This window comes from Antedon mediterranea, chromosome 8 (genome assembly GCF_964355755.1).
Source record: "Antedon mediterranea chromosome 8, ecAntMedi1.1, whole genome shotgun sequence".
Taxonomy (NCBI): Eukaryota; Metazoa; Echinodermata; class Crinoidea; order Comatulida; family Antedonidae; genus Antedon; species Antedon mediterranea.
In genome coordinates, this window is record NC_092677.1 from 8,095,579 (window position 1) to 8,123,551 (window position 27,973).

General features: G+C 34.5%; 1 protein-coding gene and 1 long non-coding RNA gene across 2 annotated transcripts in view; one reads left to right on the forward strand and one right to left on the reverse strand.

Moving 5' to 3' along the window:
- The first annotated feature begins 2,320 nt into the window (after window positions 1-2,320).
- LOC140056519 (bombesin receptor subtype-3-like) overlaps window positions 2,321-27,973 on the forward strand; it is a 44,267-nt gene continuing 18,614 nt past the window's right edge. Inside the window, exons 1-2 of the mRNA XM_072101919.1 lie at window positions 2,321-2,353; window positions 17,142-17,213. The gene's annotated coding sequence lies outside the window, so the exon portion shown is untranslated. The remainder of the gene's footprint in view (window positions 2,354-17,141; window positions 17,214-27,973) is intronic.
- On the reverse strand, window positions 23,348-24,874 carry LOC140056434 (uncharacterized). Its single transcript, XR_011846758.1, has 3 exons — window positions 24,567-24,874; window positions 24,132-24,236; window positions 23,348-24,011 (listed from the first exon to the last, which is right to left on the reverse strand). It is a non-coding gene; the product is annotated as an uncharacterized lncRNA (long non-coding RNA).

The following is a 27,973-nucleotide window of genomic DNA, read 5'->3' on the forward strand; positions in this document are numbered from 1 at the left end:
AACCATGGTGAGGCTTTTTTATTTCCTATTTTAAATTATAATTGCCATTTTCTAATTATGGTGGGCTAAGATCCTTTCATATTTTAAATTAAGTGCAAAGATCCCGGCCATCGAGCAGCTCTCATATTTCAGCTCAAAAATGGGGGGGGGGGGGGAGGTGTGGGGGGGGGGGGGTTGGTGTTGGTGTCATTTGCAATTACCATTTTCGCACCCCAGATATTTAGAATTATTAGTTATTACTCACAAAAGCAAAAATATAAATTGTGTACGACATGGGGATACAATTTTAGGCCCTATTTTGTGTCAGTTGGGGTTTTACAAACTTTTATTAGACATACAACCGTTGGTGGCGCTGTCTAGGGTGTGCAATGAAGCAGAACTCAAATTTAGCGCTGAAATCAACATGGTGAAATTTCACGAGTGGAATTTATTCTGTAGGGTGTGCCTATTCGGTGACTTAGAACAACTATCATACTACTGTAAGTTTATGTTTGTTATTAGTAGTAGACTTGTATAGCATTGTATAAAACTATACAGTACTGTTTTGACATGATCATGACCAAAAACGGTTTCATAGGTGTTAGGCCCTATAGGCCTACCTGGTGATATAATTCCGCTAGTAGAACAATAGGCAACCAAATTAATGTTAGACCATGATAGGTCTACTTTTTAAGATGGCTATTCTTTGACAAAGTGTAAGCCTTGCGTATCCATTCAAATTAAAGTAGCCTGAAAATGCAAACAAAATACAATGTCAGGGCGTTTTAAATAATAATGCAATGCCTCGCGGGTGTGATTGGCAGGACAATTGTAGGACTAGACCTACTAACAGTAGCCCTTCGAATGACACTCGAATACTGCACGCAAAAAAACACACACAACGAAGATTCTGAAACGGTGAATACAAACAAAATATTTTTGGCGTCTAGTGTATATTTTTATATTGCATTCTTTATTATTCCTGAAGATAATTTGACAAAAGTGTATGAGTGGTAATCTTTCCTTATATTATCCTATTGACACATCAATGCCTAACAGGGTGACATTATACCCACGTTATATCAGATTAATTACCTATTGGGGAAAGAACACATAGCTTAGAACGCACTTAAAAGAAACATAGGCCATAAAGGTAGAATGCCAGCAGTATGATATGACACAACAAAATTTGAACTGTGCAATGCTTTAGCTTTCTGAAAGGTTAGGAAAAAAACATTACTTACTTAAAGTTTGGAAGCATTTTGAAATCAGTATTTCGGATCTGTTCGGTAGCTGGCTGTAGCTCTTGTAATCATTTATGCGCAGGCAAGACATTATTTTTGTCCACAAAACTACTGGTCGTCAGTTCGAATCTTACAGGGTCCGATATTGATCTTTTAATTCAGCTTTAATATAATATCATGATTATTGTTAACATAATTAATATTATTTAGGCCTATGTTAACAATAATCATTAATAATAAATTCTTCCCCTAATCTTACAGGGTCCGATATTGATCTTTTAATTCAGCTTTAATATAATATCATGATTATTGTTAACATAAATATTATTTATGTTAACAATAATCATTAATAATAAATTCTTCCCCTTGTAGGCAAGCGCCATATTATTTGTGTATGCTTTGATAGACAATAGTAATGTCAGTCGACACAATAATAGTAACTTATGATTATACCATGCATACTTTACAGGTGGGTCGATTGCTAATTGATAATTACTGTATTTGACCTAAAGACAGTAATATGCCTGTTAGGTTTTTTTTTTTGTTTATTCTAATGCGTGGTCGGATTACATTATATGCATTGATTTATTAAGTTAATAATATATTCAGTTTTCCTAAGGTTAAATAAATGATATTGAAAAAAATAATTTCACATTTTGGAATTGCTAATCATTTTGAAAAGTACCTGATTAGAAATAATACATTCTACTAGAGTATGGTAGACTGCGTTTAATTAACTTTCATAAAACCTGGGAAAACATGTTTCACTTCACTGATATAATGTAACCGTTGACTTACTTACTTCTAGTTACATCGAAAGTGCAAATTAAAGTTGGTGAAGATTATAACATTTCTGTTATTATTATATTTTAAAGCTTTCAGCATAATGTGATAATTTTTATGTAAATGAATACCAAGTGTGTTTATTCAGCTGAACAACATAGGTATACGGCTGTATTATAGTACTCCTAGGTAAAAAAAATCTCATTTACCTTATAAAAATGATATACTTCCGTATGGTATAAAAGGTTCCGGAAACATACTAAGTGCCTTTTTCCGTTTACTGATCAAAAGAACACATTTTCGTCATAAACATTCAAAACATTATTGTTGATCTACGTTACTTACAGGTATGTATTTTTTTATTTAAATATTATTCATTTTAGATTAATGTGAACTGTTATTGGTATTATGTGGATAAAGCTAACTAGCTGACTTGTTTAGATTTTATTTTAAATTGAATCACGGTGAATTGTATGATATTTGATTTTATACACAATGAAGATTGTTGTACCACCCAGAGGCAGGTTTAAATATTGTAAGTTGAATTCAACCGAATGTTCCATGCGTTGCATTGTAATTTAAAAAAATGAAGCATGGGTTGGGCGGAGTTAACTCCGCCCCCCCCCCCCCCCCCACTATGTGGTAAGTATAAGTGACTGGTTTCTCCTGGCCGACGAGAGGTTTCATTTATTTCTCAAGGTCAATCGTCTTGTCCTTGAAATTATACGTGTGTAATGGCACTTCGTCCACGCGAAGTTTTAATTGAATTTCCAGTTGATAACCCTCTTAATATTGTATACATTTGTCTTACGTACGCCTTAAACGTTGTGTTTTTAATAACTTTTTTATAACTGGTTTAATAAAATAACAAATTATAATATCTTATATTACTAATATTACAGTATTAGTATATTGTTTCATAGATTAAAGAATATTCCTTAATCCATGATTGTTTGAAGGTAACTTAAAGTCTTCGGTACAAAACAGAATTGTTGAGTTTTATATCAACGTTTTATGAGTTATAATATTATTCGATAACAAATTATAAATAATTAAATATCAGTCCGTCCATCTTGTAATAAGCTAGGTCTATACATCATAAAAATAAAGTAATTATACAATGTTGCTGTTCATCATTATGCATGTATTATTACGATGGTTTGAGGTTGAATTATCAGTTGGATTGCGAGTAATATATAATGATACGAGGTTGTTTGTAGTTTAAATTCAGCAATATTAATGTGCAACCGTCATCTAACGAAGTTTGGGACAATTTAGAGTACCATTGTCACATTATAATAAAGTTGAATTTCAAATTTAATAAATTAATTATATTTTATCTGTCTTTCATGGTCAGACGATGAAATTAAACTATACGTGTGACCATCTGTAAAATTTAATTTAAAATTGAAATAATAGTTGACGAATATACGCCTATATTGTGTGGTTAATTCAATGTTATTAAATATTCGATGAGACGCACAACAATATACAGTACGTAATGATTTACCTGTTGGTGTGGTCTAGTGATGAAGTCACGTAATGAAACTCCTAAAAACAAACCCACACTCACATTCTATTGAAGTAAGTTGCCAATTATGCGAAATTGCGCCATGTTGACGTAATCAAAAAAATACCTTTAAATAAAATCTGGAGAAAATATTATAAAATATTTATTTGTTTGCAAAGAGATTTGTTTTATATGTTTTTTTTTCAAAAAGTACCTTAGCTAAAGATGCATTTGCTGTATAAAGTATTTAGATTTCTTAACGAATGTGAAACTAAAGCTTGGTTCCCACTAGGACGCAACGCAAGGATGTAACGCAACGCAGGGTGATTTGCAAGCGATGAATTATTCGAAAAGTCGCGTGTCATTGGTCAACTCGCTTGCGTTGCGTCGCTAGTGGGAACCACGCTTTAGACACACGTCGTACGTACCTAGTCTCGTAATTGTCACCGTTCCGAAACAAAAGCTCGGCTTTCAAATTAATCTGCATGCATATTGGCATGGGTATCTTTTTAAAAAATATTTTACCAGATTTTACTATATTCCTTAAGTTATTGTGGAGTATTGCATTTTAATGGCTTATCCATCTACCTGCACTGAATTATTAATTGCTAGCTGGTTTGGTATTCTTTTTTTTCTTAGTTGTTTTTCTCTGTCAGACAAGTCCGCATTGATTTTATTTTACATTAACCTACGGTAATAAATGAATAATGTGCATAACTATACATTGTTTTTTGTTGTAATGCTTAGATTAATATGAACGTACATAGTTAAAGGTGACAACAACTATCATTACTTCGCTGCTAACACTATTGTGGGGAAAGATAAAATAGTTATTGCACAAATTCGCTATTTATGCATATCACTCTAAATCCGAGTGCCCAATTTTAAAAGCACGTTACACGTTCTTTCCTCAATCTAGGTGCCTGACGTTCAAACGCAAAATATATAGATAGCTTAAACCATTATTTTATATACAGTGCCTCCGTGCTTAAACATCCGATATACTTCGTCGTAATCCGGTGAGGAAGTAATTTTATCGTTATATTTGGAAAGTTAAGATGTACTTCCGAAACCTATCGGAATTATATCGGTATTGACACGAAGGTACCGAGAGTTAATCGATCACATGATCACATCGGCTGAAAAGCGGCAGTCACATTTTTTACGTTTAACGGAACGGACGACGGCACCGTTCAATCCTGTATATCATTTTCCATTATTTAATAACGCGGTGCCGTCTTCAGTTCCGTGAAAGTGTGCCCTGAGAAAACTATCGTAGAAAATGGGTTCAGTGGTAAAACATAGGGTCGTTCACACCAAATTCGTACGATTTGAATCCGTACCTTATTTGGACCCCGAATGTGGTGCTATGGTAAAAGATAGGAACGTTCACACCAAATTCGTACGATTTAAATCTGTACCTGATTTGGACCCTGAATTTGGTGCTATGGATCGAAAAGCCATTTGTTTGCTGAAATCGATTTTTTTTCCTTTGACCAATCAACAGTAGTGAGCATGAATGACCTCGCTTGACACCGATATCCGTTTTCGTGCTCGATGTGAAAGCACGCTCAACGCTTGCGATATTTTTCTCTCAGGCCGCTGGGCAAAATCCGGCCGCGACGTGGAGTAGCTTTACTCGGATGATTCGGATTGGCGATATAGGCGTGTAGTCCTACATAGGCCTACAGTTAAAACAAAAGCAATTATTTAAGTTTTCATTATCGTTATCGTCCTAGTATAAATGGGCATTTCTGCATGTTGGAAATTGTCACTCTCTGCATTAGACCTATCATTGAATACTGTACAACAAGAAAGTAAATCAAATTCATTAATTTCCATGTAAAACCATCTATTAAACCGCTTGAATTACGTGTCATTGTAAGTGACAGATTCCCTTACTATCCATCTTCGATGTGTAACATCTTGAATGCACAATTAAAATAACACCTACATAGAAAAGAGAAAATATACATTAACACTTACAATGATTTCTTTCTCTTAATCTAATCACTGAGATTATCTCACAATTAGTTTATGCTATCACCTAAAGTATTCGCTAACACTGTAGGTCAGTGACCACACGTTGAATTGCTAGCTCAGTATCGTCGCATCAAATAATAAGCGTAAACTTCTTCTTTATTTTAACTATCGATTACAAATAAATGTCTAATTATGGCTCTTTACAAAAAGACGAAAGTCCTCGCCACTGAAATTCTCCCCGCGACTTACAGTCGAACAACAGGAAACGTACATTGACATGGATTAGTTATGATGTAAACGGGTATTGTTTAAACATAGTCTCTAGCTATTGAAATGCTTTATCGTATAATTTCGTCAATGTGTGTGGGTTAGTTATTTACCCGGGTAAGTTGATGTACGAGTACGTCGATAATATTTTAAACAATACTTGGCCTAAACTACTGGATATAAAGAAAATAGATGTGCCGAATTCGTTTCCGTGTGCGGAGAGCGGCGGTCTATGTCGCGGGTTTGAGTCCCATCCGATAATTAGGCTAATTGATTTTAATTTGCTCGCACTAGGCCTAAATAAAATGTATTGTGCTTGATTGTCAGACAATAATAATTATCGTCTTAGCGTTTTCTAATTATCGATTTGAATTTCGAAATTTAAAAGAAGCAACTCAAAATTCAAGATTGAATCTAGGTAAATTTATTGATTTTAAACTAATAATTCATCACAGTATTCATTGTGTTACATTTATAGTCACATTATGCAAATTATAGCCTGTGTTAGTTTACTTTTAGAAGAATATAGAATGAGATATTGTCTTGGTCGAGATATTTAGTAACATACTCATAAATCGTCACATACGTTTCTTTAAAATGTGTATAAGCTTTCAGAATTTCAATTAGCATTGTATTTTCTCAATCGTAGTAATCACCATAATGATTAATTAATATACAAATAATGAATGTTTATGAGTGCAATGGTACAAATAATGGCACGAGGTGAATGATGAAAGGTTATATCAACGAGGCAAAGCCGAGTTGATATAACCTTTCATCATTCACCAAGTGCCATTATTTGTACCATTACACGAATACAAAAGATTCATTATTTGTTTTATATAACATCTAGACGTTTTTTTTTCGTACACAAAAATGTTTCAAAAAGTACTATTTAACGATCGTTGAATAGTGCGTACTATTGCACGCCAGGTGACCCACATTCGTCCAATCAAATGACAGGAATTTATATAGGTGTTATATAATAAATAATATACATGGTAATAAAGTAAACTTTCCATTTTTAGTCCTTTTTATAAAACAAAAGAGAGATAAAGAGACCTTAGCAACAATAATCAAAATAACACTCTTAAAACGCGTTTTATACTCGTTCGAAACGCGATAAAGGGCTATTTTAAAAACGCGTTTCTAATATACTTATTTTAAAACGCGAGAACCCGCTGTTTTCTTTGAAAGAAAAGTTATAATCAAAATTATAATTATCATAATATTTAAAATCAAACTTGAAACTTGAAACTAAAATTATGGTCATCTGCCGAGTGCGGATAACCAATATGTTTTTTTATTGATGATCCTGGGATTACTATCGAAACTTCGCACGTTAAACGCCTTTTGGTTTACCATTTAAATTTCATGTTTAAATGATTAGGCCTATTACAAACGTCATCCTGTGATTAACACCACCGATATAAGATCAAGCTCTCAACATAATTTAAACGCCTACACAAGTTAAAACACCTTGCATGCGATCCATTGACTTTTCAAATACGAAAATAGAAATGATAGTGTCAATATACACGTAAAAATAGCAAAAAAAATCATTAATGTGTAGGAATAATGAGCTCTGTTATTGCGTCAGGCTTTCTCCACATTATATATGTTTTTAGTGTGTTTTGAAATGTTTTCTTATAAATTTGTATAAAGACGTGGGTGTACCAATTTAGACTTATTAGTTTAATTAAATTTATTTAATTTAAACTGGTATTAGTTGATTTTTTAAAGTTGGTTTTCAGTAAGTTCAAACCATTGAATTGCTACATGTCACGCTGTATTCTGCATAAGCAACTTCTCCAAAAGGTTTCGGACTTTGGTTAAAGACAACTTACTCATTGTTGTTAAAAGATAATATCTGAGCCCGCATACAAATATCCTGGATAGTGGCCGTGTGTGTTAATTTTTTTTAAAGAGAGAAGTCCTATACAAATCAGTTGGTTAGAAATTCTGGCAAATTCTAAACAAGATCTAGAACCAATCGTATTGGCGGCTGTCCTTTACTGTTGTATGGGAGAAGCCACTCCATAGGCCTAGTTGCTAAGGCTCTCAAATATCGTTTTGTTATTTTTTTAACTGAGTTACATATGAAAAGAATCCGGTTTCAGACCTAATATTTTATCTGAAAAATTGACCAAAGAAATATTTGCCAGAAATAAATTTTACTGAACATTGTACTTGCTATTATTATTGGGAATAAAGAGTACGTTTAACTGTCAGTTGGTAATTCACTAACCTCAACCTACTCCGATCCTTTCATCTATCAAATACCGTGCTTAATGGCTTCTTATTCGAGCGTGTACTCCTCGAGTACCGGGGAATTAAAAAGTGCCGAGATTTATTAATATTTGCTGGTAATACACTTGTAATATTTCAATCAAGCTGAAAATTACCCAAACTTATATATTTGTGCATTTCACTAAAAGAAAAAGCCATTTTAAAAGTTTTCGAAAACATTCATCTGGTTTCAAATAATTTATGTATTTTTTTCCTTTTATTGAACATACCAAAATAGTAAGTCTATTTTTTATGGTACAAAGGGAAACATTTAGAACATTTTTCCAGAATTGTACTGTGTACACTATTATTGGCATTGGAGAAAGTGGGAAGCAAATGTTTATTAAACCTGCTTAACAGGAAATTAACTTAACTTTGTTTTAAGTTAATGATTTTGCTATTCCTCAATATTTTACTTAAGCTCTTCTTTACTATCTTAACTTAAGCAAAACGATTTAAGTTAAGATTGATCCTGAACATTTTCCTGGGCCTATTCATATTTGTATTAATTTGTTAAGATATGATAACTATACGTCTAGTTATTCTACTAATGAAGGTTATGTTTTTCCTCATTCATTTTATTTTTAAATCTAATAGACATTCTCATGTTATCCCAACTTCCATTTGTTGACAATTTCAGCCTGAATAATGCCTTCTTATTGAAAAAAAAGGTGTTTACAACGTACAGTAGTATTGCAGTCTCCGTGATTAGACATACATATTTGTGTATTTAACCCAATTCAATTCACATTTCGTTCATCGTCATCGTTCACAATACAATTATTATAATTGATAATCTTGCATTGAGTTGAGTTCTGTTCTTTGCAAGACCATTATACAAAAACAAATCACAAACATATACACAAAGATAGATTAAAATAAAAGAAAACATCATTTGGTGTTGGTCCAACGAGGTTTTATAGTACCAATATCAATGTTAGCAAAATGTATGAGGGAAAGCAAATTAAAAAAATATTTATGAATATAATGAATAATTATGTATTTTATTATCATAATGCAAAAAAAAAACTTTGTTGAAAACCAGTTGCCGATCGGTTACATTGATATAACACTATGCCAGCAAGACATGCGCAGACGATTGTATATTCGGTCTGATGGACTTTGTGCGTAACGTCGCGTCGTGTAATTGAAAAGTCCCTAAAAGACGCCAGTTAATATTCTCTTTATGATCACCGTCTGCGCTAAAGTCCTTATGGAGAATGCGATAAAGTAAGCAACTTATAACGATAGATATACGATACATTGATTATAATCTCTATAAAGTGATTGTCGACACTTGTGTAAACTAATCATTCATTTTCACTGCGGTGGTTACTCTTAGTAACAGGACAAAATAAACAGATTTTATGCAATCTGTTTCTAGACGAATAATGTTTCTAAATTATAGTCTGTACTAGTATTAATAGACTTTACAAAACGTTTTGTTTGCGAACTTAGAGTTTGCTCGAGTTTGCCAGTGTAGACGTGTGTCAACTACACTATCAAACCAGCACCAGTTTGCAAAGAAAATTGTTTGTTGCAGAGTAGTCTATGAATGCCTAACATACTGCGTATGGTGATAGTTTTGCTTCTGTGAACTAAGTCAATTGGTCAGGAAAACATATGACCAATTAATATTACCGCATAAATGTTACGACCCACGAACATTATATTTCATCTTTAATCAATATCTCATAGTCAACGTAATAGATTTTCTTAATCAACAAATGGCGTGTTTGTTAATATAAATACTTTTGTGGTATGCATTTTGTAAATGTAACCAAGATGTCAGACGGAACAAAGTGGACTAATAGTGTTAGTGTTGGTTAGATAACTGTTTAGTGTTAGTGTTGGTTAGATAACTGGTTAGTGTTGGTTAGATAACTGTTTAGTGTTAGTGTTGGTTAGATAACTGTTTAGTGTTAGTGTTGGTTAGATAACTGTTTAGTGTTAGTGTTGGTTAGATAACTGTTTAGTGTTAGTGTTGGTTAGATAACTGTTTAGTGTTAGTGTTGGTTAGATAACTGTTTAGTGTTAGTGTTGGTTAGATAACTGTTTTCATCTTTAAAGCAGTAACTCCAGTAGAATAATGTTGATCTCTAGTTAGAGCAAAGAACTTATAACACAAGAATCTCCTGTTCTTCAATTTGCATTCAAAACACAGTATCGGAAGTTCAGGGTTAAAAGGTCAAACAGGGCGACGCCATTTCACAGCATGGAGCCCCCCCCCCCCCCCCCACCTAGAGTATTAGCAGATCCCATCTATGATTTTGATTTTCTAATTTGATGCGGGTGCCCTACTCCTCAGTCAATTAATCTATCCCCCTAGAGTATTAGCAGATCCCCTCTATGATTTTGACTTTCTAATTTGATGCGGGCGCGCTTCTCCATGGCTCACAACCACCCATTAGCTCTATTCTATCCCACAATGCCTTTCGAAATTGTTACGCGCTTCGGACGAACAGGAGATTCTTGTGTTATAAGTTCTGTGGTTAAAGTCCGTATTAAACAGATTATTTACCTTAAATTCAACAATAATAATATAGTTATAATATCAGTACACTGATAAATTAATAATTAACAATTTCAAATATTTTTCTACGTATAACCGATATTAACCATATCTTAAATTTTGTTGCAGACTAATGCCCTTAAATATATTTAATATTAACTTTGGTAATCCAATATTTTATGATATAATTTCAACGTTACAACCTTGGTGATTTCTAATTATTGTATTATAAATACAACATCTTACTGAATTAGAGGAATCGTGATTTAAAATGCTTGACACAATTTTTCATTATTTTTAAATATTTAATTAATCTTATTTATCTGATGCATTGCAAGAATTAATTTACCATAGTAAATTTCCTATTTGAAAAAATATTCTACATTGTAGCGATTAAGATAAAATGTTATATGTTCTGAGAACGGAAATATTACGTCCTGCAGTAATATTACTTTAATGTGTTTTAATAAATTTGGTAAAACATATCTTTACAAGATCATGTACAAATAGGAAATGATCTTATCAATCTTAATCTTTTAAGTGTGAATGTACCGTTATTCGATATTAATGGTTGAGCATCTAAATTGTTGTACAAATTATATTACCTCACACAGAAGCCACACGAATTACCGTAGCTAACAGTACCTTAAGGCACGTTCACACTGTAAGAAATTGAAATTTCCTAATGGAAACCCATTTGTCTTTGTCATTCAGAAGTTAATTGGAAACCTCTGATTGAGTTAAAGGTTCAACTAACTATAGTCTTAATTATGTCTGTTGTTTTCACGTTCTGATTCTTACGTGTTATTGTGATTCGGCAAAATCAAACATATTGGATAAAGATTCGGCATAATCAAACAGATTGGACAAGGCGCCAATGGCGACAAAAACAGTCATCATTTTTGTCACTGATGTTCGAATTTGTCTGACGGTCATATTTGTAATGCTCTTTTTCATTTGATACATGGTTTATTCTAATAAAACCCATTCGAAAAAGAGGTGCCAATGTCGACAAAAAACTGATCATTCTGATTTTAGTCAAACGCGACTTTACAGTTCACTATGTCGGTCGGTTGGTCGGTAAACATTAACTCAAATATGAGCACGCGACTGCAGCCATGTATGGCTTTGATTAGTCGCGTGCAACGCGACTCTGCAGCTCATTATGTTGGTCGGTCGGTTGGTCGGTAAACACTTAACTTGAGCACGCGCCTTGTTTTTAAGTATGTTTGTTTTGATACATGGCATATAAAGGTAAAGGTAAAGGTATTTATATTTGTCCTCAAGCTTAACTGGAAACTGAGGAAATTCGGATTAGGCCCTTCATGGACCCACAGCAGCCAGCAGTGCAGCGCCTACCAGATAAGCACACGAGAGACGATCCTCTACTCTTTTCAAATAGTGTACCAAGTTCTTTAAGTACACGGGACCAACGGCTTTACATCTCATCTGAAGGAAGAGGCAATGAGAGTAAAGCATCTTGCCCAAGGATGCAATTAGTATGGTAAAGATAACTTCGAACCCATGCCTATCACATGCTAGTCCGATATTACCATTACACCATCACTCTCCTGTATATACAGCACCCGCCGCGTTTCTATATGAAACCAGCATACATAATGTATAAGTATAATCGAAATTCCATATGGTTTCTAATTTTCTCACTATTTAGCATTAACAATATTAAATTATAATAATCAAAATATCATATCGTGATGCTGGTGTAATTCCAAGGGAATGGGAAATGAAAGACTTCCCTAACTTAACGTCGACACACTAGTGCAATATAACAACATCTATTTAAGTAATTCCCAAAACAATCAAGCATGCCATCTTAAATTAATTGCACACTCATTGTGAGAATACTAATTCTTCTTAGGCCTATATGATTCTGATTTAATTTTATTTTCGAAAAGTGTCGCTGTGTAGAAACTTTTGATAAAGAGTCTAGGATCAAACACAATGATGCAATGTGTAAAATTATGTATAGGCCAATTATAATTTTAACGATTCTAAGTTTTTATTTATTTTTTTTGTGTTATTTACAACTTCGTGGGGTTTTCAATGACAAATATTTCAATTTGATACGTAAACGAAACATTGTATTGTAATTACAAAGTCATATTAATTTTTGCCACGACCATACTAATGTCGGTCGGTTTGTCGGTCGGTCGGTAAGCACTAAACTTAAATTGAGCACGAGACTGCAGCTATGTTTGTGGCCTTGCTCAAATAGAAGAGGAAATGAAACATGAATAGTAAACAAGATCCGAACTTCCACTGTATAAAAGAATCTATTGAAACATAGACGAATGTAATGAAATGTAAACATAAAAAAAAATACATAAAATTGATAACATAACGCATAAGTTCGGGTTAGTGATACCTAAGTAAAATAAATTACCATGTGTTATTCCACCAGTATTATTACAGTACACGCAGGCAACTAGGGTAAAGTTAACGAAGATCGTTTTGAAGCAACATATTCACCAGGTAATTCAAAGAACGACAGTATTGTTTAGCAAAGTAAAAAAAAAGTGTTGAAATGTGATTAAATTTATTCATCTATGACATCAAGTTATTAATATTAAGTTAATGGTTAAACCAAGTACACACGTGACAAACCGGAGCAGCGTAAACTGTGTCAATTGCCGTACGGTACAAACGATGTGTATGATGCCATTTACCATTTTGATTGTCTATTAAGTATAGTCGGGTTGGTGTGTGTAGTGCAGAGAGCTCTTGGGAAACGTATCGTTCACTCCACCCCAACCGTCCTTGATTTCTTTGTTCTTACCCTGTTCGAAGTACAGTATATTCTCCAAGTACTATCTCAAGCGTTTGTCTTATCTTTCCTAATTTTTACTTTTCATTTACCAAAATCTTATAATGTGTAACGAACAGTCAATACAAGTTATTATGAATTATTTATTTTAGATTATGCAGCCCCTTGAAATAATGGCCTAAATATAATAAAGGCCTAAACGTATTGAAACAGAATCCTCGAAAGAGGAATGCACGATTCCAGAAGTCCAGTTCCACAGCTGAAAGCTATACCATTCAGCCACATAAATAGCTTGCAGACAACTAACCTTAGGCCTACAATATATAGATGTCTAGTGAGAGGAAGGGTCATTGGTAGGCCTACGCTTCACTACATCTCGAGATGGGTTTAATAAGTAATTCATTCATACTGTTTACATCTAAGAATTATATTACAGGATCGCCTGGAACGAATTCGTGGGATTCCTCCCAATGTTAACATTTTCAATTAATCACGTGGAAAATCACTTAATCATTTTTGTTTTCAAGCTTGGCGTATAGCTGTAAATCTACATGGCCAGTTACTGTCAAAAGTCGATCATTTATGACTGACTTCATAATTCATTTTAAATCACATGGCAAATGTTATTTCAATGCTTTTGTTCACAGTCTATTAGCATAGATTGATTGATGTGATTGAAGTTATTTATCAGAAACGATAGTTACATAAAAAAAAATGCAACTATAGGGCCTCTCTTTGATGGTGTTAGATGGTGTTTGATGGGCAATGTTACTTATTGATATATTTATATAGCGCATTCTACGAACAATTTTCCACAATGTCGTCACAATGCGCTGTGGACTTAGATGGACGTTACAATGTTCAACCATAGACTTATCTAATTTATAGACGCATGATTCTATGAAATGCTTCTCCGAAACGAAGCTATTTTGCCTGTCTACAACAGCGGCTGTGTGAGCTAGTACACAACCTTCTACTCGTCTCAGAAGATGTACTAGGTTCTTTACAGTGTACATGAGCATTGTGTGTACACTGGACCTATGGTTTATATATAGACATGTTCTACCACCATGAAACGAGTGAGGCTCGAACCCTTGCGATAATGCTATATGGATTACGACGCACGCTCGGTCACTCACGGTTACTAGTACCATCCGAGCGTGGTACTCATTACAAGTATTGTAATAGAGCTGGTAGTTTTTATGGATTCTTTCCGCTAAATGTTTAATTCTAGAAAGGAAAGTATACACACATTTCTATTTCTAGAATGATTTATTGGAAAGAATAGTAGTTAGATGTTCCCGTGTGGGTGTACGTTGATCCAAAATAGTATCCATTGAGAATGCAACACGTTATAGCGGAATTAAAGATGCTTTCCTCTTCAAATATTGTCCGTGCGGCTCTTGCGTTCAGTTTCTGTCAGGGAGTTCCAATGCACAATGTGCCTTTTTTGTTCGGTTTATATTTACAAATCAATCAGAAAATGTACGTGGAGCAAACGCTATACATAACTGACTTATTAGAGCCTTTATTATTATTATTTTCCATAACTGTTAAATTAGCAAGAAAACTACACATTTTTCTAGAAATTAATAATTGGATGGAATTTTAGTGAGATGGGTGCGTGAGTGTATACGTTTACTCACATTGGCGTAATTTTTATAAGGATCATAGCAAATTAAAATTATCATATTAGAGGATTATTTCATGAATGCGGTTAAAATAAAGACAGAACCATTTGTCAATTTCAATTACGCAAAATATTGACGGAATACATTTATATGTATATATAAATTCTGAGGCTCTTTGAATGACATCACTTCGTGAATTATTATTAGTGTGGGTGGTCACATTTGTACACGAACACAACATTTAATATATATTTATAAATAAACATTATGATTAGAAATGCGCGTATCCATCCTTCTATCTAAATTATTGGTTCCCTCTTCTTTGGACGCAACGCAACGACGTAGGCGCATCGAAAGTGAGTTGACTAATCGTTAGCGACGGTTCGAGTTATCCACTGCGTCGTAATTGGTCAAATTAAAGTTTAGTTTTCACTAGAAACGCAAGGACGTAGACGTAACGCAAGCGAGTTGACCAATGGCAAGCCACCGTTCGAATAATCCGTCGCTTGTGATTGGTCAAATTACTTTCGTTGTGCTTACGGCCTTGTATTGTGTCCTAAAGCTTGGTTCCCACTAGAACGTAACGCAAGGACGTAAACGCAACGCAAGCGTTTTAATCAATGACAAGGGAAGTTATAGACAGTTAGCAATCACAAGCGAAGAAGCCATCACTTGTGATTGGTCAGTTTTCTTGCGTTGCGTTACGTCCTTGTGTTGCGTCGCTAGTGGAAACCACGTTAATGTGATTACGCTCTTTCGTTGCATCCAAGTAGGAACCAAGCTTAACCCGAATTCTTCTGGTCCATTTTATGTTGTGCAATTTTGAAATTCACCCAGTGAACATTGGACGTCCTCAAGAGTTTTCAAAAGTGTTTTTTAATAAGTTATTAATTCCACGGTGTATCTGTATGTATTTATATCTTTTGGAAGTATCTTGTGTGTTTTGACATTAATTTGTGCATGCATTGGGCATAATACAGTTTATTGTTGAAAGCTGCATTGTGGTGACAACAGTTACACTTTTAAAATAAGTTTTAACTCGGTTAAATACATTTTTAGAGGTAGATTCATCCTCTTTTGTGTACACGTTGATTGGTGTTTACACCCAAAGGTCAATATGTTGTTGTTCTATGTTGTTATGTTTATACAACAGTTCGTTGCGTCGTCTGATGATGTCATGCATAATAATAGTGTTAAGGTAACAGTAGTCAAAAAACAACAATGTTAAACACTGTAAAAATTACAATCGTAATCGTTACTTCTTAAAGCGTGGTTTCCACTAGCGACGCAACGCAAGGACGTAACGCAACGCAAGTGAATTGACCAATCACAAGCGACGGCTTATTCGCTTGTGATTGCTAACTGTCTATATCTTCGCTTGTCATTGGTCAACGCGCTTGCGTTGCGTTTACGTCCTTGCGTTACGTTCTAGTGGGAACCAAGCTTTAGAGTGCATACGCAAGCTGGTTTCAATGCGCTGTGCACAAATGTAAAACAGAAAATGAAAAAAATAGAAAATGAAAAATGATTTAAAAAAATTAAAAAGCTTGTGGTCTTCAGCTGAGCCTAAAGTCTGTTTTCCCATATATTTGCTAATATATTCGCGCGAATCTTGAGTTATTCTTAAAATTATTAATACGCATGAGCATCAGTCAGTATTTTCGATTCGCGCGAATAAATTCGTCTAGCGGTAAAACGGCTTGCCTTTATTTTTAATCTCTCCTTATTCCGCTCCTTAACCATAAAGTCAATTATAGAAGTTGAGGGTAAGAACACCGTGGCTAGTAAAAATAACCGCCGATAACATATCATAAATATAGATACATTATTGTAATTGATATGCGGATGGCTTATGGTTATTATTAAACAAAAGACATGATGAAAAGCACATGAGCATACTCATAAACAATATGATTTCTTCTTCATACACATTGTTTTTCGGGAATTGATTCCCCCAACATTATGCTGCGTACGGCATTTGAGATGACCAATGATGTGATCGTTAGCCATGACATCATGAAAATTGATGCGATGCAAACTTTGCGTTCCCCGCTGATGCAGATTGTTGTGGTATATAAAGCAGCGTTCGATTGCTTGAGCGTTAGAGTTAGATCATGTATTGATATATCTTGTCCATTATCTGTTATTTCGCTTACAGTGTACAAGCGTCTCTATCATACAGGATACAGTACCAAGTTTTTTGCCGCTTCTAAGCCGTGTTTGACTACAGGTAACGATTTGAAAATTATTATTATTTTATGTTCTGCTGACGGTCGAACAGTGGGTCAGTCTGTCTTGTTTGTGTTTGTGATTGTATTCATGTCAGTCTACCTGCATGACCGTCTTTACTAGTAGGCCTAATGGCCAAGAGTGAGTCATTTACCTGCTTCAATTATAAGTGTGTCCTTAAGGATATATACATAAATACATATGAACATTATATAATATGATGTAGATTCATTGTGAACGTCATTATTATTCTTTTCTCGTTTTCTTCTCGTAAGGAATTAGTCTAGTTTGATCTTAAGCATTACAATATTTGTTTGCAAGTTGGCAAACAGTAAAACAGTATTTCTTCAACAAAACAGATTATGTGCATTTGATATTGATGCTTTAGTCTAGTTTCTTTCATTTAGGGACCTCATGAAAATGACTTACTTTTTGTATTGGTATCCATGATTTTTTTTTTACTTTGTGAACGATAATATAGTTATAAGAAATAAAAGCAAATGTATTGTCAAGTTTGAATTATTCCGATTACTTACCAGTCAACCAAATAGGCAGCACCTCACGCAGCTCCATCAAAATGCAATTAAATGTAATCTGCACGGTTTTAAATGGTGAAAACAAAATTATCATAAACAACTATATATTATGTATTACCATACGAATAGAACACATCCATTTGACCCCTATTCAGGGGGAACTCCTATTCAGTGGGCACTCCTATTCAGTGGGCACTCCTATTAAGTAGCAATGGGAAATGATGTTTTAACACTACGTCCAATTCCCAGTGGACAACCTATTACCAGATAACTCATTAGGTCCAGAACGTGTCGTCTTAATATATGTTTTACTGTACGCGCATTTTATGAAGGTTCTTTATATTTTAATATGTAATCAGCATAAAGCAATAAATAAATATTTCTTTAAAGTGTCTGAAAAATAGGTACAGCTGTACTAGGCCTAAAGTGACACCTTGATCTCAATTATGCTAGCCATGTCACCAAGTGTAATTGTCGACCAAATTACCGTCAGTGGTAGCATCATATCATGTAGTTTGTTTCTTTCGGAATTATTAAAATGATTTTAATGATAATGTAGTATACGTTATAGTGACTAATAGCTTTCATTGCAACCATTAGAGTCCAACCGTTAACAATTCTAATAACGAACAACAATCTTGCCTCACTTTTTCTTTAGAATTTTAATATTAATATAATATCATTACACTTCCAATATTAAAATATAGCACCTGTGGGATTTACTCGTATGGCAACTCATATATTTTATAAAGAATAAGGTCAACACTATCTCATAAGTCCGATGATAAAAGCACTTAAATGAATTGGCAAAGGGTTTGAGTATATCACACATTAATAACGATAACGACAGTTACTGTAGTCGCCTGTAAAAAAAAAATATCACCAAGGTATATACATGACCTATACATTTAATCGGCCGATGAGCATACATACGAAAAATATGATTCAATTCAATTGTTTTCCAGCCGACAATGATAGTGTATACTAATAACACATCGGGTATACTGAAGTAAATACATAATTTTATTATGGCTAAAAGAAGATGTTCGATTCAGTTGTTAATGAACCATTGTGAAGGAGGTGAACAAATAATGTTTTCACCTCCCTGGTGACACATTAACGCGGAGCGGCGGACCAGTGGTTTCCTCACCGGTTTCCGTTTGCCGCTACCACTCGTCTGTGTCAATTCGTCCATTCTTAAAGACACACCCTCTGTCTGTCAGCCTCATCCAAACCAGGTAGAAAGTATTAAATATCAATATCAATTCCTAAAACGAATACATTTATATCTGATATATTGGTAATCTCATTTCCATGTAAAAATACTAGACATAGGTGTATAAACGTCGACCGATACACGTCATAATCGGCTGATAATCTGGGTATGAAAATTATGAAGAACGCATTCTATATTGATATTATAAGCCGATGTTTCTGAATATTATTCTATAAATGTTTTCAATAATACCTATAACGTTAGTAGGTCACTCATAAAATAAATTTTATGTTTATCAAACTAAAATTTCTATTTAAAAATATGAATGTTAATTAGAATTGATGTTTAAGAATAATGCCACAATAAATTGTTTAACCTTTTACTATCGGTGTGTTATTGTTATAAAACGTTGTTTGATTACCGTTTTAATTAGATTTTGATTGCTCATTTGTCTAGTTTGTTGATGAATTCAAAATGGATTGTAATATGCGTATTGCCATTCAGCAAAACAACACGTTTCTGTACATAATTATATTTTGTAATTTATCATGTAAAACCACTCAGTTCTCTTTTGACACTTCTATCTCTTGAAACGAACAAGGGCCAACCGCTATTCAGGCTACACACCAATGTTACGAGGAAGCTTCGCTGGGTCCTGAAGGTACCTCTTTGATAAAATAGTTAAAATAAGATTCTCCAATCAATAAAATCAAAATGACTGAGTAGTCCAACTAATTCGTATTAGAATTGAAAAAATGCCAAAACCATTGTATAAAAATGTTCTACGGTACTACAAACGGATACAGAACGGAGAAGCGGACTTTATATCAATTAATTAAAAGATAAAATTTTAAGAATTTAGGTAGAAAATACAATATATTAAATTAGCTTAAAAATATGTTTTGAGAGAGAAAAAATAAAGAAAAGATCTTGCAATAATTTTCATAATGAAGGCCTAGGACATTTCAGAGAGTACATCCATCATAAACAAAACATGCAGTATAATTTCACTTGTATGGTACACAATGGTGTTTTAGGTATTTTTGTGGAAATACATTGAAATTGAAATATAAAAGGATACAGTGTGTGTTAACAACCACTACGTCCTCTTTATAACGTTGTTGATAATAACAACAACAAAATGTAGCTTTTGCGAAACAAAGCACGATGATGCATCCACGGGAGTTGCTATCAACATGCAATTTGTAGGATCTTATAAGTTATAAAGATCCTACAAATTGCATGTTGATAGCAACTTCCGTGGATGCAAGAGACATGATTCCTTACGATTCGAGTTGAATTTCACCAACAAAATAACGTGTAATGTCTTATCTCTATTTTAATCAGTGACAAATACACACAGCTGTGGATGACCCACCAAATTTACCCCCACCAAAGCTGGTATTTTAAACGTGAACCTCACTGTGTTAAAACTATCTTACCTAACATCAATTTGATAAATATTTAATAAATCAAATTACTTAGTGTCAGCTTGCAAACATATTTCATTACGCCCTTTTGAATACAGTAACATGTTAGAGATGACTAGCTATCAACAGTACTGCAATGTAATTATAAACGCTGAAATTGTTATGTTGTTGCAAAGGCCTCGACATTGCAGTGCCAACCTTATGTTTACGGAATGTAGAATTCCTTTTTTTTTTATGAATTGTTAAGAAAATCAATATATGGCCTGATGGGTAGACTAAATGCAAGCGAAAATGTTTTAGTCTCAACGATTATAAGCAACGTCTTAGTTAAGTCGAAGATGCTCTCCAGATGGAATGCCATCCTGAGATGAGTAGTAGTAATTGTTATTGTTTATTTTATTTCATTTATATGTAATTTTTACTTTCTATGGACCAGAGATTCCGAAATAAAAGATTGAATGAATGAATGAATAACAAAGAGCAACCAAAAAAATATCTTGAGAAACAAATATTTCATTTTATAAATACTATAGCTATGGCTAAGTCACATTAGGCCTATTTTACTTTGCCTGTACTTGACAACAGACCTAGAATAGGGTAGTTTAGAGGAAATGAGGAGCTAATCTTTATTAATATAATATTATTCCTTCAACGACGAATTTATAGATAACAATGTTACTTGCACATGAAGGGCTAGTGTTGCCTGAAAGCTCTGCTAATTTTTCGAGCTGTTTTACTTTATCGTTTTGATTTAGCTTTTCACTTTGTTTTGTATCTTCATTTAGATCCAGCCACTGATACCCACAGCATTGTCATTTTTTCAGTATTTTGCCTTTGGATTTAAATTATTTATTTTTTATTTTATGTCTTTAGGCAATGTGGCCAAGGATTACCAATAGTGAATTAATCACTGTCCTATCAGATAGGTGGTAATCCCCCTGATACAGGGGCTATTGTGTGAACCAGTTCACCGGGGTAACCCCCTACTCTTTTTCGAATAATGAACTGGGTTTCTTTAAAAGTACACACAGGTTATAACTGTGTACACTGGACCTACGGTTTATAGTCCTTATCCGAGAAGACTTGTTCCACCACCAGAACTAGGAGCGAGTCGGCCTCGAACCCTTAAAATGGATATGAAAGGATTTTAAAATTTCACAAAAATTACTTTGTATGAATCCTTTTAATGTTAATAAACAGCACACAAAAAATTAGATTCAAATACCTAGTAGAAATTGAGAAATAAACAAATTAAATTTTGGTATAAAACGTCCGCAAAATGGCCGACCAACTGGCACGCCATCTTAATTTTATGAACGTTCTATACGCACGTACGAGATCGTCAAATTTAGAGTTTGAAACACCCGGGGTTGTAGCCACGGCAGCAGTCGTTTTGTGATTGGTTAATGAATTTTAATACAGTCCAATCACCGCCTTGTCTCGTTCGCGGACTGTGTGTGGTGTAAACAAACCCATCCTCCTACACGAGACTCGCGTGTTGCAAGCTCCCTGTTGCTGCAGTCGTAGAAAATATCGATATTTCACAAATCAATAAAAAGTTATGTCTGCAAAGATTGTACGTGAAAAGAAGAAAGTGTGTATTTGTACTTCTCACACTAAACCACTCACGCAGACTACAAATTAGGCTAGGTCTAGTAGACTATAGTTTCTTCTAAATTCGCTAGTAGTAGGCTAGGCCTACACATGGTCCATGGAGTTACTCCATGGTCTACAGTACAAGAGAGTACTGTAGTAGTCGCCGGTCCACCGACGAACCTTCAGGAAGTGGACAAGGCGCGGGCGTAGACGTATGTAAAAGGCGACGTAAATAAAAAAGGTAAGCTTGTGTTGAACTTGTTTTTGGCTCTGACTTTTGTTATTGACTAATATAGTAATATAATAATACTAATAATTAAAGTAGAGCAGAGGTGAGGCAGAGAGGATTATTATAGTTTAGTTAGGAACTGTAGTGTAATTAAATAATAACCTCTTTCTGTTTGTTACCAAGTCATAAAATATTATACAGATATTGACTGTTTAGAGGTTAAATATAAGATTTGACATCCCCGAGGGAATGATATTATGTTCGAGGGAATATATATTTCCCGAAGCGCCAGCTGAGGTAAATATATATTCCCCGAGAACTTAATATCATTCCCGAGGGGATGTCAAATCTTATATTTAACCGATATAAAAGGCAATATCTGTTATATTATATAGCCAAGAACAAGTCTGCTGCTGGGTTGGGTGAAGCTAGGCTAGGCCTCCTATAGTATTTTTGTATTGTATTTAAAACAAGCCTGCCTAGACACCTTACCTTGCGAAGAATAATATACAGATAATTACTAATTAATGATTCCTTGGCAATAAAATATTCACTTAGGCCTAGGTCGAATTTCCATCAATAAGCCTATTAATAATAATATTATAATCAGGTAGGCCGAATAAACAATTCGTCTTCTCTCGATCTTCGAGGAGCCGAATCACCGGATGTTCAGCGCGTACTAGTTACTAGGTTACTACCGTGAGTATTGACCAATCACAAACGGTGTTTCATCACATTTAGGGTGGACTTATAACAAATGAGGGCGCTATGTATGCATAGCTTAAATAGTTTAGAAGATTAATTTCTTCAAGCAAATTCCGTGGCCCAGCGGATGAAACGTTGTCTTGCGATGGAGTGACAATTCCACCCGAGTTCAAATTGTTTATTTATCGGCAAACTCGAGTGTTGCACACGAAAATTACACAGTCAATATCATCGTACTCGAGAATTTATATGATTAATGACAGGGACACGATTATTACGCGAAAATTACACAGTCAATATCATCGTTCTCGAGGATATATACGATTTACGATCCTCGCAGCGGTAGTCATGTGATGCAGTTTCAACCAATCACGTTCGCGTATTTATATAGGCTATGTAATATAATACTATAGTATAGGGCCTAGAGGTAGGATTGAATAAAAATAATAGTTCATTTCCATCCATTTATTGGTCTTATCTTTGCAGATTTATGGAATCAACAGTACATGAGATGGCTTTGAAGAACTGTAATAGTACTACTGTAGTAATAAAATTGTAAACATCAAATTATATGGCAGAAATAGTGTGTGGAATGAATTTTATTGAATATATGTATCATAATGAGTTTGGAACAAGCAGGATTTTTCAAACGGGACATAAATTACTTTTGAGACCTGAGTGATACATTTTAATTCTATCAACACCAGCCAGCTCCATCATATTCAAGAGATGGATTCTTTCATAAATGTCCATTGTACATAGTATTTGGCTAAATAAATAAAAAAAGAAGTACAGTAGTGGTTTATTTGTTTACATACCCAGACCCATTTAGATGGTTAAAAACAAACACTATATGTACTGTCTGGTAGTACATTACCATAGTTACAGTATGACTGTAACCCTAGCACTCGCGTCTAAAGAATTCTATTATGCATATTTTACTATTCTTCATAAATATTTAGTTCTGTAATTTTAATTGTCTGCGCTCATTCTATACTTGGTGTCTTAGTATACTGCATAAATGTATCGTGCAAGCATGATCCAAGTAGCATCTATTATAAAGTACGCTGGGCATCTTTCTATTCACCTGAAAAAAGGAAAATGAATGCACATGTTTATCTGCCCTCAAAACAAAATAATAATTTAGTATAATGTATTATGTAGGTTTGATCAACAGTTTAAAATAGCAATGCTCAGTATCTGTTACCTTAATATTATAATTTGACTCTAACATTTCCGCTTCCATTCCAATCACTAAATACATTTGCTTATCCCGTCCATCAATTATCATAGTTGCACTCCAATTATAGACCTGTAGGTAGGTAAAAATACAAATGAATTGTTTATTTACTGTATACTGTACTGTATATGATACAAGCTGAAATACCCCTAACTAGGCCTGGCCTGTTATAACCTTTATTACTACATTAGAGAAAATCCACCTCTATTCATTTTATTGGGAATCATAATATTTAGTATTCAGTGTTGCCTAGCCTAGCTAGGTAGGCCCTAGGGCGGCCTGTAATAACAAAAAAATATTTTAATAATGCGTTAGTCAGGACACTACAGCACACAACAATATTAATAAACGTACTTATAAATAATGTGTATATACATAATACAGTAACACAATTGTGCCTACCATTAACACCCTCAACGATACATCAAGGAGCATACGCTCTCAGCTCACCTCTGGCCGGGCGACTAAACACCGTATCCAGCAGTCATCACTACTAAAAAGGCCTAGCCCCTAGGCCTAGCTAGCTCCAGGCCATGGCATTGTCAAAACACCATTTACTCGTCCAACCGTTTCTTCAAAACGATGTTAACACCCGTGTTAACAAGACGATGTGGACGAATTTCCATCAATTTCAGTTAATTACAACGAAATAATAATAAAATGAATGTTTCAATAATACGTGTATAGCGAAATAAACATCGCTTGCGAGAGGAGGGTGAGGGTCGAGAGTGAGGCCAAGGTGGTCGACTCTGTGATTCTCACGCATGCGCAAAATAACTCCGTGTACCCAGCAAGATAGGCATTTGGCTATGAATTTCGTAAAAGATGGCCTTGAAAAACGAAATTAAAATCCGTTTAAAAAAAAACATGGTTGATAATATGAATTAATTTTATTCGATTAGGCTAACATACTTATCCAAGAATAAAAATATCAAAGCGATAAGTAATTACTACCATGCTTTTGCATCAATCAATGATTTACTGCTAAATTCCTATCTCTGTAATACAAAAATAACTTTTAGTGACGTCACAAAAAGTTTTTCACAGGTTTCTCAGGGGCGTTTTGAGGGCGTTGTCGTCCTCCAAAACATTAAGTATGACTATGGCAAGCTTAAAACTGATTGATCTACACGTTGAGCCAATAAAATGATATTGCTAGGAACCCTTTCATATCCATTTTAAATAACAATGTTAGTTACATTCACATGTGAATACAATATTTTCCAATATCTAAACACCCGGATAGCATCTCCGACTGCTTATCTATGAATTAGTTGGTGTCGCAACTTTGCTGATATTGTACTTGTCACAAATATCGGATTTGTTCATTATTCATCATCAGTATCACAGGCGTTTGTCACTTTAAATCCAAAATGTAACGTCTGCAACATTGTGATTTCTAATGTTCATGTTATCTAAGAAAAAGTCAAAAAGAATTAATAAAACTCAGCCTCTTGATTAATGTCTAGTTAATTCAATAGCGCATCCATTCGTCGTTTCAGCAAACAAATGTATTATTTGAAATCTATACAACAAAGTCGGAATATATTCAACAAAGTCGGTATCTATGTGGCTTAGTATATACACAGAACACGCTAATCCAACGTGCACTGGTAGCTTAGAAACTTAGCGGGAAAGCATGTAAACATTCACTGTAACATAATCTTTCCAGTTGTTTGTGACAGTTTAATGTTAGTGTCCATTGCTTCATTAACACCTGTAGTTTGGCGGGAATATTTTGAAGTCTGTTTCTATATGACATTATGCGATATAACGTAATTAACACTTAAGCTTGGTTCCCACTAGAACGCAACGCAAGGACGTAAGCCGCAACGCAAGCGAATTGACCAATCACAAGGAACGGTTCAAATAATCCATCGCTTGGATTGGTCAATTCGCTTGTTGCAATTGCAACACCATAGGTTCTAGACGGAATTTTGACTTAATCTTATCCTAACCCTCTAAATGATCTCTCTCATGATTATATATGTATATAAAACATTAAACAACCACCTGTGGCCCGAACCCTTGTCTTCCGATCAAGAAGCTAAACATAACCAATCAACCAAACAAGAAAGCGCTGCATAAAGTAGTTTAAAACGGCAGTCGTGTGCTCACATTTTACCGACGGACCGACCGACCGACTAACCAACCAACCAACAGACCGACATAGTGAGCTGTAGAGTCGCGTTTGCGTATTTTCGAGTAAATTGTTAGAAGTGCAATCGTTTTAATCCTTTTAATTATGTCTTGTTCATTTCGTTCAGTATTAATGTTGAATATTTGCACGGCAATAATAAGAAGTTATTTATTCACGATCTACACTTCTCTTATCGTTAATTAAATATAAAATAATTACCACGGATTATAATCGAGCTCATCATCATTATTGTCGTGCACGTCATTACAGCGGTTATACATTTATTCCTCATAATACTTATGACCTAAAAACTAAATATCTACGAAAGTTCGTCTTGCATTTGTATCAGTGCTGTTTAGCTAATCAGATACCTAACGGCACAAAACTAATTTTAATCAATTCTGAACGTTCCGCGGGCGGTAATTTGCATGATAACAGCAGAAACGCGATTTTACCGCCGCCTCATCACAGGGACGGATTCGTCGATTGTACTTAATCGTTAGCAATCTTCATTTACCTTCAAGATTTACATTATGTACAACGTGCATTTTTTTAATTTAGTTAACATAGGTCTACACTACATTCACTAACATAATTACCATCCGTAATCTATACCATTTTTTGTCTCTCATGCATGATTTGACTAAAAATAATTAACAGTTATAATAGGGTTATAATGTCAGTTAATAATCTTCTGACACAAGAAACAACGACAATCAGCTAAATTAATTCGTATTTATTTATATGTACAACATCTTGCTTGTTAAAAAGGCATGGGGATTACCAGACTCTCGTACAACGAGTAACACATCATGCCCGTTTATGCATTAATTAATCGACTAATAATTAACTAGCACTAGTGGCGGGATCAGCAACGGGCCACAATGTCGCGCATTCCCCTAAAGTTCCACAACATAAAGCCGATTTTCCACTAGGCGAATTTGTTCGCGCGAATCGAAAGCGTCATGCTATGCACATGCGTATTCGCGTTTCTGTCTGTCATACTGCCTTCTTCGACGAATTCTATTTCCTTTGATTTTTCGCTTCAGCGAAATTTACTAGGCCTAGTTCGAATTGTTTCTACTTTTTGCGAAGCGAAATATTGCGCAACCAATCAGAGCTCAGGAAATGAGCTATGACGCTTTCATGAGCACTCATGCGAATCGAAATGCTCAGCAACCACGCGAGGAACATGAACGTCGCAGCTATTCGCTCATGTAGTGGAAAGAGAGTAGTTGATTTTTTTCTCTTCGAAACGTTTGATTCGCGCGAACAAATTCGCCTAGTGGAAAATCGGCTTAAGAACATAAGCGCTACGTTGATCATCATTGGAACTGTCGCTTGTAATTGGTCGCACTTGTGTCTACGTCGTTTCGTTGCGCGTCGAGGAGGAGGGAACCAAGCTCTATCGTACAACTCATATTGGGCCTGAACCACTTAAATACCATTATACGCCAACGTGTAGCCTACTATAATTATAGACCGGCTATAAAATAAAACGAATAAAACAGTATTCGTTAGGTAAAGCCCATTTTCTACAGATACATTATAACAACATAACAACAACCCCTGCCTTATCGCACCTTTCCATTATGTCTACACAGCAAAGTTCTGATAATGCATGAAAAAAAAGCAAAATAAATTTGTAAAATATTTAATGAAATATTCC